The following is a 15463-nucleotide window of genomic DNA, read 5'->3' as shown; positions in this document are numbered from 1 at the left end:
TAGAAATGAAGAGGCATAATATCTTCTCAGAAATGTGTGCTATTATGTTTTAAAAAGATAATTGGACTTTTCATACAGTTAGAACATCTGGTACAATTTATTTTAAAAATAAATTATAGAAATAGCAACTTTGTTTTCTCACTAGAAACCTCAATATTTTGAAATATTTGGATGATAGTTATTTCGGCCATATAAAATGTTGCTTACTGAGTTTGTATAATAAATTACTTTAGAATTATTTATTAATGTGAAGGGATTGATTATTCGATTCTTACATTATAGTACCTTTTGGTAAATTCTTAATATTTACTTTAAATAATTCTGTAAACTAATAGATATAATTGATGGAGGTATGATAATGCTAAAACAAAGTTGTCTTCAATCAGTACAATAAAATCTACTCTAAAATGTTAATATCTAGAAATGTCTTTCTCTTTTGGATGAAAGGCATTTTTTGACTATATGCAATTATTTGCCTCCTATTTGAGTCTCCTCATTGTCAAGTTCTTTGTCACCTTCTTGACTTTGTCTTGGCTTTTTTAGTTCTGAGATCTCTGTAGCCAAGTGGGATGGACAACTGAGATTTCTTTCATACAGTACTTGGTTTTCTACCTACATCAGTGAGGAATGCTTTTTTCTTTTTTTTCCTTTTTGCTCCTTGGAGAGAAAGGAAAAAAAATATGTTATCTTGATCAGTCTTTTCTCCAGACCACCTCTCATGGGTCAGTCTTAAAGCAGGACATTTAAATAAATTGAACTTCAAATACAATTTCAGTTTAATAGGACTTTTTGGATTCAAAGAGAAATTCTAACATTTGATCAACTATTCACAAATGATGTCTTTGTATCCTTTAAAGAACTATAAAGCAAATAAAAAATTGTAAGCTGTTTTATTTGATGTTATCTGAGATAAAATAATTCTTTGAAGAGCTGTAGAGACTAATTGGAAAAGAATATCAGTATATCCCTAAATTATGAACTTAATATTAAGTTAAAACCACACAGGATCTACATAGGTAAGCCACAGTGAGCTAAGAATACACAATTGTTAACATTGTACAAATTCTAAGGGGAAAAATGAATTTCTTTGAGAAGAGATGAGAAAATTTTAGTGGACAGAGATTTAAAAAGTAATGGTTGAATATAGGAAAGGAATAGGGTATAGATGATAAAAGGAAAAATTCTCCTTCCACAAATTAGATTGAAAATATAATTTTCTTTGTTTTTGTAATAAATAAAAAGTAGCAGGTATTTTTTTGTGTGAATTATAAATCTCCTCTAAGATCCATAGGACACAAGAAAAAGAAACAGGAAAACTATCTTTTCTCTCATAAATCTTGGTTGAAGTCAGGAAAAATATTTTAAGAAAATCCCAAAGTTTTTTGTTATTATAAAAGATGGAAAGAAGCAAAATCATTATGAATTTGTTCATTTTACACTAATAAGTGGCAGAATTGGGATTTCCATGCAGGCTTTATTGGTCTTAAATTAATAACATAGGAAGGGAGATTTTCAACACTGCCAGCTTATTTCTTTCAGTTGCCAATTGCGCTGGTGTGATTGTATGATGTCACCTAGGGTAGTCACCTACATCACCATGTACATCCTCTTTGCAGCCCTTATCACAGTAGGCAAGTTACTATGGTTGCTTGGTTAATGCCATTAGGCTAGACATATGGCTGTGAAGATTGTACATCTAAAACTTCAAGGTGCATGATATGTCAACTTAGCTAGGCTGAACTGTGGTTCCCAGAATTCTTTTCCATGTATATTTCCAATTAGGGTGAGCTACATAAAAATTTTTGTTGTAGATTTTGGAAGATAAGTACAGCAGCAGCTGTATTGTTTTTAACTTAAGAAGGTTCAGGTAACCGGTTTTGTAGTTCTGTATATTGTTCCTTTATCTGCTGGTTCACTTCCTTGATGTGGGGAACAGCCAGTCCACAACTTTACATCTTCCCCTAATCCTCCTCCAGTTTCTCCTGGGTTGATGGTGTGTCTAACTCCATAATGAAGGACACCAACTTCTCCTGCAGGATATCTGCTTCTTTAGGGTTGGAGACAGTGAAGACCAACACAGTTTCCAATCCAAACTCATGGGTTCCAGCACAAACTCATGGATATCAGTTTATCCTTTTTAATCCTCTACTCTACATACCTTCTTGTCTTCCTGATTACCTGCTCTGCCAACTTGAAACTCCAGCATCAGAAGCAAAACAACAGCTTTATAGAGACTAATCAACATCACAAATTATTTAAGTTCAAGCCCCTGTAACCCAAACCCTAACTATATAAGCCTCTTAGTGGTTCTGCTTCTCTGATTGAACTCTGACTGATTAATTGCTCCATTCCCATTCAGCATATAAATGAAACCGTGCACTTGTAGTCCTGCAGTACACTAACTGAGATCTGAATCAGCAGCCCTGAAAGTCTGTATTCCCATAGCTTAAGTGGCTTAAAGACTGGAATTACTAGTTTTTGTTTATTGCTCCAGTAATAGGTAGGGAAAGATACTTACTCCTTGGAAAGAAGGCCACGACACATCTAAATGGCATTTTAAAAAGCAGAGACCTCACTTTGCCAACAAAGGTCTGTATAGTCAAAGCTATAATTTCTCCAGTGGTTGTGAATGGATGTAAGAGTTGGACCATAAAGAAAGCTGAGTGCTGAAGAATTGATGCTTTCGAATTGTGGTGCTGGAGAAGACTCTTGAGAGTCCCCTGGACTGAAAGGAGATCAAACCAGTCAATCCTAAAGGAAATCAACCCTGGATATTCATTGGAAAGACTGATAATTTGGTCACCTAATGCAAAGAACTAACTCATTTGAAAAGACCCTGATGCTGGGAAAGATGGAAGGCAAAGGAGAAGAAGGTGGCAGATGGTGAGATGGTTAGATAGTATCACCAACTCAATGGACATGAATTTGAGCAAACTCTGGGAGATAGTGAAGGACAGGGAAGCCTGGCGTGCTGCAGTCCACGGGATCACAAAGAGCTGGATACAACTTAGCAACTGAACAAAGACAAATAGGTAGGAAAATTGACTTTGTAGCCAAGTACATTTGGAAAACACTGAACTTATTCCTCACCACTGTACTAAGATCCTACCACTTCACACAGTAAAGGCTCTGTAAATCCATGTAATGAAATAATTCATTCAGTCTGTCCTTCCCCAAACTTATTTGACTGTGGAATCATTTCCTGAGTAGCTCCTGTTAACATAGCCCTGCAACCAGTGGTTATGAAACACACTTTGAGAAATAGTGGAATACATTCTGATAAGCTCGGTCATTTAACATTTGACTCTCAACATTTCTAAGTGCTAATTTAACTTAAAGTCCCATTTAGATAGTCAAAATTAAATGTATACAGCGAGTATGGTCATAAGAAAGCAATGAAGAACAATGCTTGCTGATTTGCAGTGTAACTCCTTCCAGCCCTTTTCAGGAGATCTTGAACCGCTAGAGAAGGGCTGGTGGCAGAAGATGCATGCTGGCCTAGGAAAGGCACAGGGCATGGCACCATGACAAAGAAAAGAGGTTGTAGAGGGGCAGTTTCTCCTCCTCTTTCCATTCTATTTTCCATTTAGTGCTGAGTTGGAAGATGAATATGTGAATGCAAAAGGCTATGAGATAATGAACAGAAGGCATGAAATGTTGAAAGCTGAAACCAGGTTAGCCTTGAATGAAATGGAGAAAAGTCAGGCTCAGAGCTAATCATACACTTCATTTGTATCTTAACTCAACTGTTTACATGTAGAGGAGATGTTTCTGTGGGACACAAGTTGCTGCAAGGTCAGCAAGGCAACACTGTAAAATAGAAAATGTTAATTTTTGATGGCACTTGTTTCTCTTGCTGAAGCAAGCAGTGGTTCTCAAAAGGAATTCTTTGGGTGGCCATAATGACTGGGGAACATCACTGGCATATCAAGGACAGGAGCTTAGGATATTGAACATCCTATTGTGGAAGGAGGATCCCACACAATAAAGAAATGACCTGCCCAAAATGAGTTTCCTCTGTGTTGAGATACACAGAAAGAACTCTGTCTGGGTCTATTTCCTTTTCTATTCCAGTGTTTTCAGTATGTGTGTATCTCAACTAGGTGTGGATCTGATAAAAGTTATTGCAGGAAGATTGAATAGGGCCGAACTTTCAAGTGTTCATTTACATTTCAAAAGAGGAAATAATCAACTCCAAAGAGTCTCTAACTAATTGAGGCTGTTAAAGGGAAAATATATATTAAAATATTTTATTAGAGTAGTAATGCAGTCCTATTCTATGGAGATAAATTTTGAGATACTTCCTTCCTTTGCAGTTTGCTCATTTCACATTCTACTCTCTCTCTCTCTTTCTAGTCACGATACTTCCCTTCCAAGAAATCATATGTGAGTTGCTAACATTGCACCTGCATAACATCAACCTTTAATTTTTGTAAATGCATGTTTATAAAAACAAATATCTAGTACTTGGAGAGAATGAGTAGGTACATTAGATTGTAAAACATGTCTCTGTCCAAATAAAGGAAGTTTTGTCTAAACTACTAACTTAAACCCTCTAGGAAAAATTTAGGTAATCAGACAATATAGCAGTTTCTGATTTTTCCTTCTTGCCTACACATGACCAAACCAAAAATATTTCATGTTCTGGCTTGGTTAGTGGTGTTATAACTATTCTGTATTGTTTTATATCTTGAACTAAGGGCTCCGTAAGTAGAAGAGTAGGGGTAGCTGATGAGTTATAGCACCAGCTGTATGTATGTAAGGAAGCGCTGCCCTTGGAAATGTGCCATTATCTCCATCCTCAAGATAAAAACCTGAAGCTCAGAAGGCTTAAATACGTAATGCTGAGGGGCAGTGGAAATAATGCTGAGGAACAGAACTGACCTCAGGTCCGCTTAGTATCTAAGTTCATACTTTATGTCTATAGCCTACAGTATACAAGACTTTTTTGGTTTGCTTTATAGGCTGTCCTATATAAATATCTATGTTCTAGATAGTTTTGAATATAACCAGCTATTTAACAGACTAAGTATAAATAATCAGGGAGGTTTTGCTCTAGTTGGAGGAATGTCACATGGAGAGTGGCATATGCAGATGGAAATGTAGCCAACAAACATGGCATGCTATTAATTAGTGCCAGCTGAGATGCACATTCAATACTGTAGGATTTTAGCAGGGAAGAGCTCACTAAGAGCTGAGGTCATGGCACTTACATAGTGTAGTAGTTATCTCACTGAGTTGAGGTAGTCTAGGAGGAAGTCACGACTAGTTTTCAGACATAAAGTGTTATTAATAGTAGCCATGGTGTATGCATTTTCAAAAAGTGTGATGAGCATTTATTATGTGTAGACCTGAACTAAACTCTGGGAATACAGTGGTTAAAGGAGTGGACAGAAACCTTGCCTGTCTTGTGACCTATTCCTCCCCAGGCCCTGATGTTTCTTATCCCTACAGAATCACCTGGGCATCCTGGTGAAACGTAATTTTTAATTCAGGAGGTCTGGAGCAGACCTAAGACTCTGTATTTCTAGCAAGGTCCTGAACAATGAACATGCTGCTGCTCTACCAAACATACTTTGAGTGGTGAGACTCTTGAGAAGGGAGTGGATCAGTGAATGAAGAAATCAGTGGTGAGTAACTTCAGCAAAAATAACTACAGATCTGTCAAGAGCATGTAACCATCTACCCTAGCTTTCAGCTCCTATCTCCATAGAGACCAGGCTACCGTTGCTTCCTTGTCATGGCCTGGATAGACCAAAAAGATGAGATAAGTCACTTTGGTTTACTGGCTGAGTGCCAAAGAATTGATACTTTTGAACTCTGATGTTGGAGAAGACTCTTGAGAGTCCCTTAGACTGCAAGGGGATCAAACCAGTCAATCCTAAAGTAAATCAACCCTGAATATTCATTGGAAGGACTGATGCTGAAGCTGAAGCTCCAATACTTTGGCCTCTTGATGCCAAGAGCTGACTCATTAGGAAAGACCCTGATGCTGGGAAAGAATGAAGGTGGGAGGAGAAGGGGATGACAGAGGACAAGATGGTTGGATGGCATCACTGACTCAATGGACATGAGTTTGAGCAAGCTCCAGGAGATGGTGAGGGACAGGGAAGGGAAACCTGGCGTGCTGCAGTCCATGGGGTTGCAAAGAGTTGAACATGACTGAATGACTAAACCAAAACAAGATCTGTATATTAGACGGATATCTTTCTTTTTGTTGAACTGTTTTCCCTCACCTATTTACAATCTGGGAGATTGTAACAAATTGTTTTTGTATATCACTTTTTCATGCTTGCCTTCCTAGTATACCTTTCTCCATATGCTAAAAAAATTGATAGGATTTCAGCTTGACCCTGATATTATTGGACTCAGTCCAATTGCAGAACATTTCTGAATTTTGTGAATTTCTAATTTTATTTTGAATATATGTTCTCTCTCCTCCCTCCCTCTTTCTTCTTTTTCATCTTCTCCTTTCCCTTCCTGCCTCCTTACCTTTCATATCTTCTGTTGTTTTTTTCTGTCATTCTGTGTTTTTTTATCTACCCTCAGAGTGAAACATTTGCAAATTAGTAAGGATACTTAATATAGCACCAAAATGATGAGGTTTTGTCACTTACTAGTTTTCTTACTTTGGGGTAAGTTATTCAACAACTCTGTTTTACACTTTCCTTATCTTTTAAGTGAGGATTAAAAACAGCGGCCATCTCATAATGTCATTGTGGGATTAAATAATTATTGGACTACAACTTAGTAAATACTGTATAAATGTTGGTGGCTCTTGTTATTGTTATGCAAAGTTTTCTTCCTCCTTGTGGGACGACAGAGTTTCCCTTTATTGGACAGTACAGATGTCCAGGGTACTTAAGCACAGAGTTCAGCGTAGTTGTTATCTCTGATGTTCTGAGGAAACACTGGGAAGGTCTAAAGGGTTTTTAACTTCCATGCCTTCTTCCTCCATGTCTTATTAAGTTTTGAACATTTTTTTCCATTTCATATATATACCTCTCCTTTATCCTCATTATTCAGTTACCCCACAAATGTGTATGTGTAGTTTATGTCCTGATGGCAATACAGTTATGGATGAAAGTTGTTTCACTAATTTTTGACAATGATGATGATAATTTCCACTATTTCTAGTAATAGCATCCATCAAGTATATTATAAAGGACTTCTACTTCTAGCTGTAATGGAATAAGGAGAACCAGATCTAACCTTCCACTTTAAACTACTGATACAAAATTTAGACAAACATATAACCAATAATAATGAGACCCTGAAACAGGAAGTACAGGACAGCAATACTTGACAGAAGGAAAACAACCAAGATGAGCCTAATGAATACCCCATCTTGCTTTCTAGAAGGATTTTACAAGTTCATTGCAGGGTAAAAAACCTAAACAGAGCCTGGAAACCTCTCAGAGTTTCGGAGACATAGTTCAGAGATGAGGAGAGCCAAAACAGAATACCCATGGCAGAGTGCTGAGGAGAAGAGAACTACACACCGAGTGAATGTTTTCTGTCAGGCATTCAGATAAGTAGGGCTTGGTGCCTACCTGTGAGGTAACTACGAGTGTCCAGGAAGGATTATCGGAAAGAATTAGGCAGAACAATACCTGGAGCTCACACAGGGTCAGGAAGAGATTATGTTCTCACCAGCCAAAGTATAAAGACCTACAACACTGAGCGTAAAGTCCATTCTTAGTGTAACAAAGTATAGAAGCAAGCTACAGAAGGATCAGATTCTTTCCAAATAACTTAGTTGAGTCTGAGAACAAAAATGAAAAATGTATCTAGGAATTAAGTATCTCCAGCATTCAACAATGTAAAAGACAGTGTCTGACATCTAATAAAAGTTTACCAAGCACACCAAAAAGCAAAAAAAAAAAGACAGTTGATGAGTAGAAAAAAAGTCAGTCATTGGAAATAGACCCAGAATTGCCATAGATAATAGAATTCGTAGATAAGAACATCAGAACAGCTGGTAAATCTATACTTCACTTGTTTTAAAAGGTAGAAGAAAGTGTGCATGTTAAGAGAGTCAGGGAAGTTCTAAAAAAGAGCCAATTTGAACTTTTAGAGATGAAAATGTTACCTGAATGGGAGTAAATGTATATTAAATACTCAAGAAGAAAAGATCCGTGACCCTGAGGAAGTAACAATAGAAATTATAAAGAAAATAAAATACAGAGAGAAAAAAATAGAGGAAAAACAGCAAAACATCATTTGAGTTATGGAACAATTTAATTAGTATAATTTATGTGTAATTGAGGCTCTGCAAAAGTTGACAAAGAGGGAAGACAGAAGAAAACATACATTTGAAGAAATACAGCTAGAAATCCAATGTTTTTAAAAACTGAATTTCCAAATTTGATGAAACGTATAAACCCATAGGTTGAAGACGCTCAATGAATGCCAAGCACAAGAGACAGAAAGAAAACTACACCAAAGCATATTAAAGTACTTAAAACCCGTGTTAAGAGAAAAATCTTTGTGTCTCTGAGAAGACACATTACAAATAGGGTACAATAGATAAGTCACAGCATGCAGCAGCCATCCCATCTAAAACAATGCAAGCTAGAAAACAGTGGTGCAGCTGCTTTTACATATTGGAAGGGGGAATATCAACCTCAAATACTATTTGTTGTTCAGTTGCTAAGTTGCATCACACTCTTTGAGACCCCATGGACTGCAGCATGCCAGGATCCCATGTTCTTCACTCTCTCTTGGAGTTTGCTCAATTCATGTTCATTGAATCGATGATGCTATCTAACCATCTCTTCGTCTGTCTCAAATTCCATACCTAGCAAAAATCTCTTTCAAAAATAAAAGTGAAGCAAAGAGTTTTTCAAACATAAAGCTGAGAAAATTAATCACTGGCAGACTACAATTACAAATACATAATACAGCAATGGTCATAGCAAACACCCTCTTCCAACAACACAAGAGAAGACTCTACACCTGGACATCACCAGGTGGTCAACGCCGAAATCAGATTGATTATATTCTTTGCAGCCAAAGATGGAGAAGCTCTATACAGTCAGCAAAAACAAGACAGGAAGCAGACTGTGGAACAGGTCATGAACTCCTTATTGCCAAATTCAGACTTAAATTGAAGAAAGTAGGGAAAACCACTAGACCATTCAGGTATGACCTAAATCAAATCCCTTACGATTATACAGTGGAAGTGACAAATAGATTTAAGGGACTAGATCTGATAGAGTGCCTGATGAACTATGGGCAGAGGTCCATGACATTGTATAGGAGACAGGGGTCAAGACCATCCCCATGGAAAAGAAATGCAAAAAAGCAAAATGGCTGTCTGAGAGGCCTTACAAATAGCTGGGAAAAGAAGAGAAGTGAAAAGCAAAGGAGAAAAGGAAAGCTATTCCCATCTGAATGCAGAGTTCCAAAGAATAGCAAGGAGAGATAAGAAAGCCTTCCTCAGTGATCAATGCAAAGAAATAGAGGAAAACAACAGAATGGGAAAGACTAGAGATCTCTTCAAGAAAATGAGAGATCCCAAGGGAACATTTCATGCAAAGATGGGCTTGATAAAGGACAGAAATGGTATGGACCTAACAGAAGCAGAAAATATTAAGAAGAGGTGGCAAGAATACACAGAATAACTGTACAGAAAAGATCTTCATGACCCAGATAATCACAATGGTGTGATCACTCACCTAGAGCCAGACATCCTGGAATGTGAAGTCAGGTGGGCCTTAGAAAGCATCACTACAAACAAAGCTAGTGGAGGTGATGGAATTCTAGTTGAGCTATTTCGAATCCTGAAAGATGATGCTGTGAAAGTGCTGCACTGGATATGCCAGCAAGTCTGGAAAACTCAGCAGTGGCCACAGGACTGGAAAAGGTCAGTTTTCATTCCAGTCCCAAAGAAAGGCAATGCCAAAGAATGCTCAAATTACCACACATTTGCACTCATCTCACACGCTAGTACAGTAATGCTCAAAATTCTCCAAACCAGGCTTCAGCAATATGTGAACTGTGAACTTCCAGATGTTCAAGCTGGTTTTAGAAAAGGCAGAGGAACCAGAGATCAAATTGCCAATATCTGCTGGATCATCGAAAAAGCAAGAGAGTTCCAGAAAAACATCTATTTCTTCTTTATTGACTATGCCAAATCCTTTGTATGGATCACAATAAACTGTGGAAAATTCTGCAAGAGATGGGAATACCAGACCATCTGACCTGTCTCTTGAGAAACCTGTATGCAGGTCAGGAAGCAACAGTTAGAACTAGACATGGAACAACAGACTGGTTCCAAATAGGAAAATGAGTACGTCAAGGCTGTATATTGTCACCCTGCTCTTTTAACTTATATGCAGAGTACATCATGAGAAACGCTGGGCTGGAAGAAACACAAGCTGGAATCAAGATTGCCGGGAGAAGTATCAATAACCTCAGATATGCAGATGACACCAGCCTTATGGCAGAAAGTGAAGAAGAACTAAAGAGCCTCTTGATGAAAGTGAAAGAGGAGAGTGAAAAGGTTGGCTTAAAGCTCAACGTTCAGAAAACTAAAATCATGGCATCTGGTCCCATCACTTCATGGCAAATAAATGGGGAAACAGTGGAAACAGTGTCAGACTTTATTTTTGGGGGCTCCAAAATCACTGCTGATGGTGATTGCAGCCATGAAATTAAAAGACGCTTACTCCTTGGAGGGAAGGTTATGACCAACCTAGATAGCATATTTAAAAGCAGAGACATTACTTTGCCAACAAAGGTCCATCTAGTCAAGGCTTTGGTTTTTCCAGTGGTCATGTATGGATGTGAGAGTTGGATGGTGAAGAAAGCTGAGCACCATAGAATTAACTGTGGTGTTGGAGAAGACTCTTGAGAGTGCCTTGGACTGCAAGAAGATCCAACCAGTCCATACTAAAGGAGATCAGTCCTGGGTGTTCATTGGAAGGACTGATGCTGAAGCTGAAACTCCAATACTTTGGCCACCTGATGCGAAGAGTTGACTCATTGGAAAAGACCCTAATGCTGGGAAGGATCGAGGGCAGAAGGAGAAGGGGATGACAGAGGATGAGATGGTTGGATGGCATCACGGACTCAATGGACATGGGTTTGGGTAAACTCTGGGAGTTGGTGATGGACAGGGAGGGCTGGCGTGCTGCGATTCATGGGGTCGCAATGAGTCGGACACAACTGAGCGAGTGAACTTAACTGAATACAGCAATGTGCTAAGCAGTTTATGTACTTTTTTTCATTTATTATTTTCCAAAACCTACATAGTATTGGCACCCTTACTTTGTGGAAAAGAGAATTAAATTTTTGAGATCTCAAAGAAGCAGTCATGAAACAGCCAGACTACAGAGCTTGCGCTAATACACTTCGGGCCAACATGAAAAGGCAGTATATTTTATGATTCCAACTATATGACATCCTTGAAAAGGAAAACTATATTATAGAGACAGTAAAAATATCAGGAGTTGTAAGGGAATGGGAATGGAAAGATCAGCAGGTAGAGCGCAGACAGTTTTTAGGTCAGTGAAAGTACTCTGTGTGATACTATTCGATATAACGATAGATACATGTTCCTGTGTATTTGTCGGAAGTCACAGAATGTGCAATGTCAAGAATAAACCCTAATGTTAAATAAAGGTTTTGAGTGAGATTGTGTGTCACTGTCAGTTCATCATTTGCAACAAATGTACCCCTCTGTTGGGGGATGTAGGTAATAAGGAAAGCTATGCATGGGTGAAGGTAGAATCTGTCTTCTCCTTAGTTTTACTGTGAACCTAAAACTATTCTCAAAAATTAAATCTAAATTTTAAAAATATCTATTGTCCTTATATTTGTTTCACTAGTCTAAATACAAATCTGTAGCCAGGAAATCGTGTTTTTTGGCGTTTGACAGGAAGTGAGACTGTCTCAATTGAAATAATGTGTCCAATAAATATTTTTGACAATGAAGCTACTAAAGTCATCATTTTAAAGAGGGTTCATACCTACTAATGATGTTTGTTACAAGAAAAATTTAAAGAAATCACTTTATTAGCTATATTTTAGTCACAGTCCAGTGTATATTTTAGGCAACACAGCACAAAAGTTTAGATAATCAATTATTTCTTATATTCAATCATTATCAGTCATCTTACTATAATAATGATCGCAATAAACTTTCTGAGGTAATTAGAATTAAAGAAGAAAAAGATGTAAAAATTCCTTAAGCTTTTCAGTCACTTAATAAAAGTGAAGCGTTGACTTTATATGTTTGATCAGTTATTAGATTTTAAAAGCTCTATTATAAAGCTATTAAAAACTCTATTAACATTTGCCTTTATTTTTTCATTAAAACATTCTAAATTATCATTTGTGAACAAGTAAATAGATAAGCTATTTTATTATTATTTTGCTCAGTTTTTCTGAACGGTTTTGAGTTAGGAGAGATTTGTGATTCAGTTTATGTCTGGTTGTATTACTCAGTTAGTAGTAACTTGATTCTCCATACTGAATCTCAGTAAGAATTTGTGGAAAATTGCTGTTAAGGTATTGCAATGTAGAAAAAAGCCGTGGGGTTCTATCACTGAATATGTAACTTCCATGCAGAAAGTTTTATGTTTTAATGACAAAGACAAATTTTCAAGTGATTCTGATATGCTTAAGAAACTAGAAAGCACTGCCTATGAGGAAAAAATGAGAACATTAACATGCTTCATGAAAACTCATTGTAGATGTATTATCTGAGATAAAAGAAGAATCATATAATTTAAAGAATTTTAAAGACTTTAAAGTTTGGAAGAAACAAATTAATATTATTTTTTCTCCTTAATTGCTTACCTGAAGTTAGTCAAAACTTCATTGGAATAAAAAGTTTAATTGAATAACAAGACATTTTTTAGCTAGAGATGTTCATCTTCATATTTTATAAAGTATTTATCAGAAAATCCGTTGATACACTTCATACACCTATGAAGCATTGGTGAATTTGTGAAACGTGAAGTAGTTTTATATTCAACAGAAGGTTGTTTAAATTTTTAAAATTCAGGAAAAGCATAATCTAAGTTTACTTAAAAAGATGGCTATAATTCTTGATTCCAGTATGGAAAAGAAGTGCTAACTCTGTTGAAAAAGAATGAATAATCTGTAAATAATTATATGAATTTCATAATGATAACTGATCATAAGTCTAATTCAGAAAGAATATATAAACTTTAAGAGAAACTTCAAAAGTGATCCAAGCAATAACTAATAATATTAATTTTTATAAATGTGTTTTTACATTTTTAAAAAGTCAAATCATTTTAAAATCTTAATGATGAACTGATCTAAATCTTTCAAAACCCACATACCTTTTTCTATAATTAGTTATAGAACTTTGAGAACTTATCAGTAATCTGATGTACATGAAAAGTGAAATGAACAATTAAATAGCATATTCAGACAAGCTATCTTTATCTTTGTGGTGTATCTATATTTGTCCTTATATGATACCATTGAATGCAACATTTAGGTTTCCTGAGGTCTTTTATAGATAAGAGAGAATACCAGAAAGTAATCAAAGGAGGGGGAAAATCCAATATTCACTAATCTTTAATAGATAAACATTTGCTTATTTATTAATGCAATCATTATTTAATTTAAAATGTTTTCATACCATTTGTGGCTCAACTGGTAAAGAATTTGCCTGCAATGCAGGAGACCTGGGTTTGATCCCTGGTTTGAGAAGATCCCTGGAGAAGGGAAAGGCTACCCACAATTCCATGGACTGTATAGGCAATGGGGTCGCAAAGAGTCAGAAATGACTGAGTGACTTTCACTTTCACCATTTAAAAATAGTTGTTTACGTATTGTACTTCATAATCATATACTCTGATATTACAGTATTTGAGTTAGTGCTGCATGTTTGAAAGTAGGTAAATTAAAAGGAAGGCTGTTTGGGGTTTTTAATTAAATATAAAAGTAATAGTAAATTATAGTGAATGGCTAATTTAATACTGTAATTTTCTCACATATCAATAAAACATTCCAAATAGAGTAAAAATTGTTTAAATTTGTATAGAAAATTTTATAAAAAGACATTTATTTTCTAAAATCTGAATGATTAAAGTGATAGAAAATGAATTACAGGCAATTCATTATATATGACTTTATAGAGTTGTAAGTGAAAATTAAACAAAATTCCTTTTATATTAGACTGACTTAAAATTTTCCATATCTTAATTTAGCTTTATTTCTGTTGATAACAATATGTATTAACTATTCTATGGGGATATGAAGCTTGGGAGATTAAGATTCCCAAACTGAAGCTTTTTTCCTCTTAGAGAATGCACTAATACTTCAAAGCTTGAACTCTGTAGATTGTTTAAATGTACCCAGGGAATCTCATCCTACATGTTGGGAATAGATTCTATAGCATTATGTTTATTTCCATCACTTTTCTGTATTTTCTTCTCTCCAATGCATGATTTTTCTGCTACTGTGAACCCTCCTACCAGGCCCAATCAAAACTTCGTCCCATGAAGTAACTGGTCCTGGTGGATGGGTGATCTAATATTGTGGACGGCTAGAGCTTATGTACAGCTTATCTCCTTGTGGTACTCCAGGGAGAGAAATGTGTGTTTTCTGTTTCCTTCTTATCAAAACGAGACTTGGGGTCACCTGATATCAGACCCTAGATTTTACCTCCCTCACAAATCCAATTTATTCAATCTATTTTGGACTTAAGCATTCCACATAGCCCTTGACACCTCACTGTACTTTACGATAGATAAGGTAGGAAACTCAAGGCGCTGTTGATGAAAATAAAACAACAAATTCTGCACACACACACACACACACACACACACACACACACGCACGTCTTGCTAGAGAAGTGCCTTGAACTGTTTTAAAATAAATAAGTTTCACTTCCTGAAACTTTTCTAAGCAGCTTGTTTATATAAGTGATAGAATAAAGCACCCCTGTTTTTATGTGTAAAAAAAATTGTCAGATAATTTGAATTCCTGCCCTTTATCTTTACTGTTATTGAAATCTTAGTGGAATAAAGTTCCATTTGCTTCTATTCACAGAAGACTGTCATATTCAGATAATTTTGCACAGTGCAAAATTTATCTCTTGCTAGGAGATTATAAATGTTAATGAAACAAAATGGTATTAGTGTGAGATTTGGGGAAGAATTTCATGATATTTGGTACAGTAGCTTCACAATTAAAGTACTGTTTCACTACTGTGTGCAGACAAAGGGAAGTGTGGCTCTTATGAATTCAGTATTGATAGTTCTATCAATACGGAACACTTAGTGTGTTGTGTGCAGACTGTCACTCTTAGGAATGATCTAGAAATTAAAAGTTCCATTGTTTAGGTCAATGTGAATCTGTTTGGAGAACAGATTGCTTTCTCTTTCACTGTAGAAATATTCTAAGAGACGGACACAGTGATGTAAGTCAACTAAGCAGGCATTTTAGGATGGCTTTCTTTAATTCAAAACACACA

General features: G+C 36.2%; 2 long non-coding RNA genes across 2 annotated transcripts in view; both read left to right on the top strand.

Annotated features, from left to right (window-relative positions):
• LOC145520893 (uncharacterized) overlaps window positions 1–15463 on the top strand; it is an 867842-nt gene that overhangs the window by 282915 nt on the left and 569464 nt on the right. The gene's annotated exons all lie outside the window — the stretch shown is intronic.
• On the top strand, window positions 1699–7086 carry LOC145520396 (uncharacterized). The gene is made up of 4 exons (XR_014064448.1): window positions 1699–1783; window positions 2495–3032; window positions 5532–5630; window positions 7027–7086. It is a non-coding gene; the product is annotated as an uncharacterized LOC145520396 (long non-coding RNA).

This window comes from Giraffa tippelskirchi, chromosome 9 (assembly GCF_054371585.1).
Source record: "Giraffa tippelskirchi isolate mGirTip1 chromosome 9, T2T-mGirTip1v1.2.pri, whole genome shotgun sequence".
In the NCBI taxonomy this organism is placed as follows: domain Eukaryota; kingdom Metazoa; phylum Chordata; class Mammalia; order Artiodactyla; family Giraffidae; genus Giraffa; species Giraffa tippelskirchi.
The sequence above is the reverse complement of the archived record's forward strand: the minus strand, read 5'-3'. Positions and strand labels throughout refer to the sequence as shown.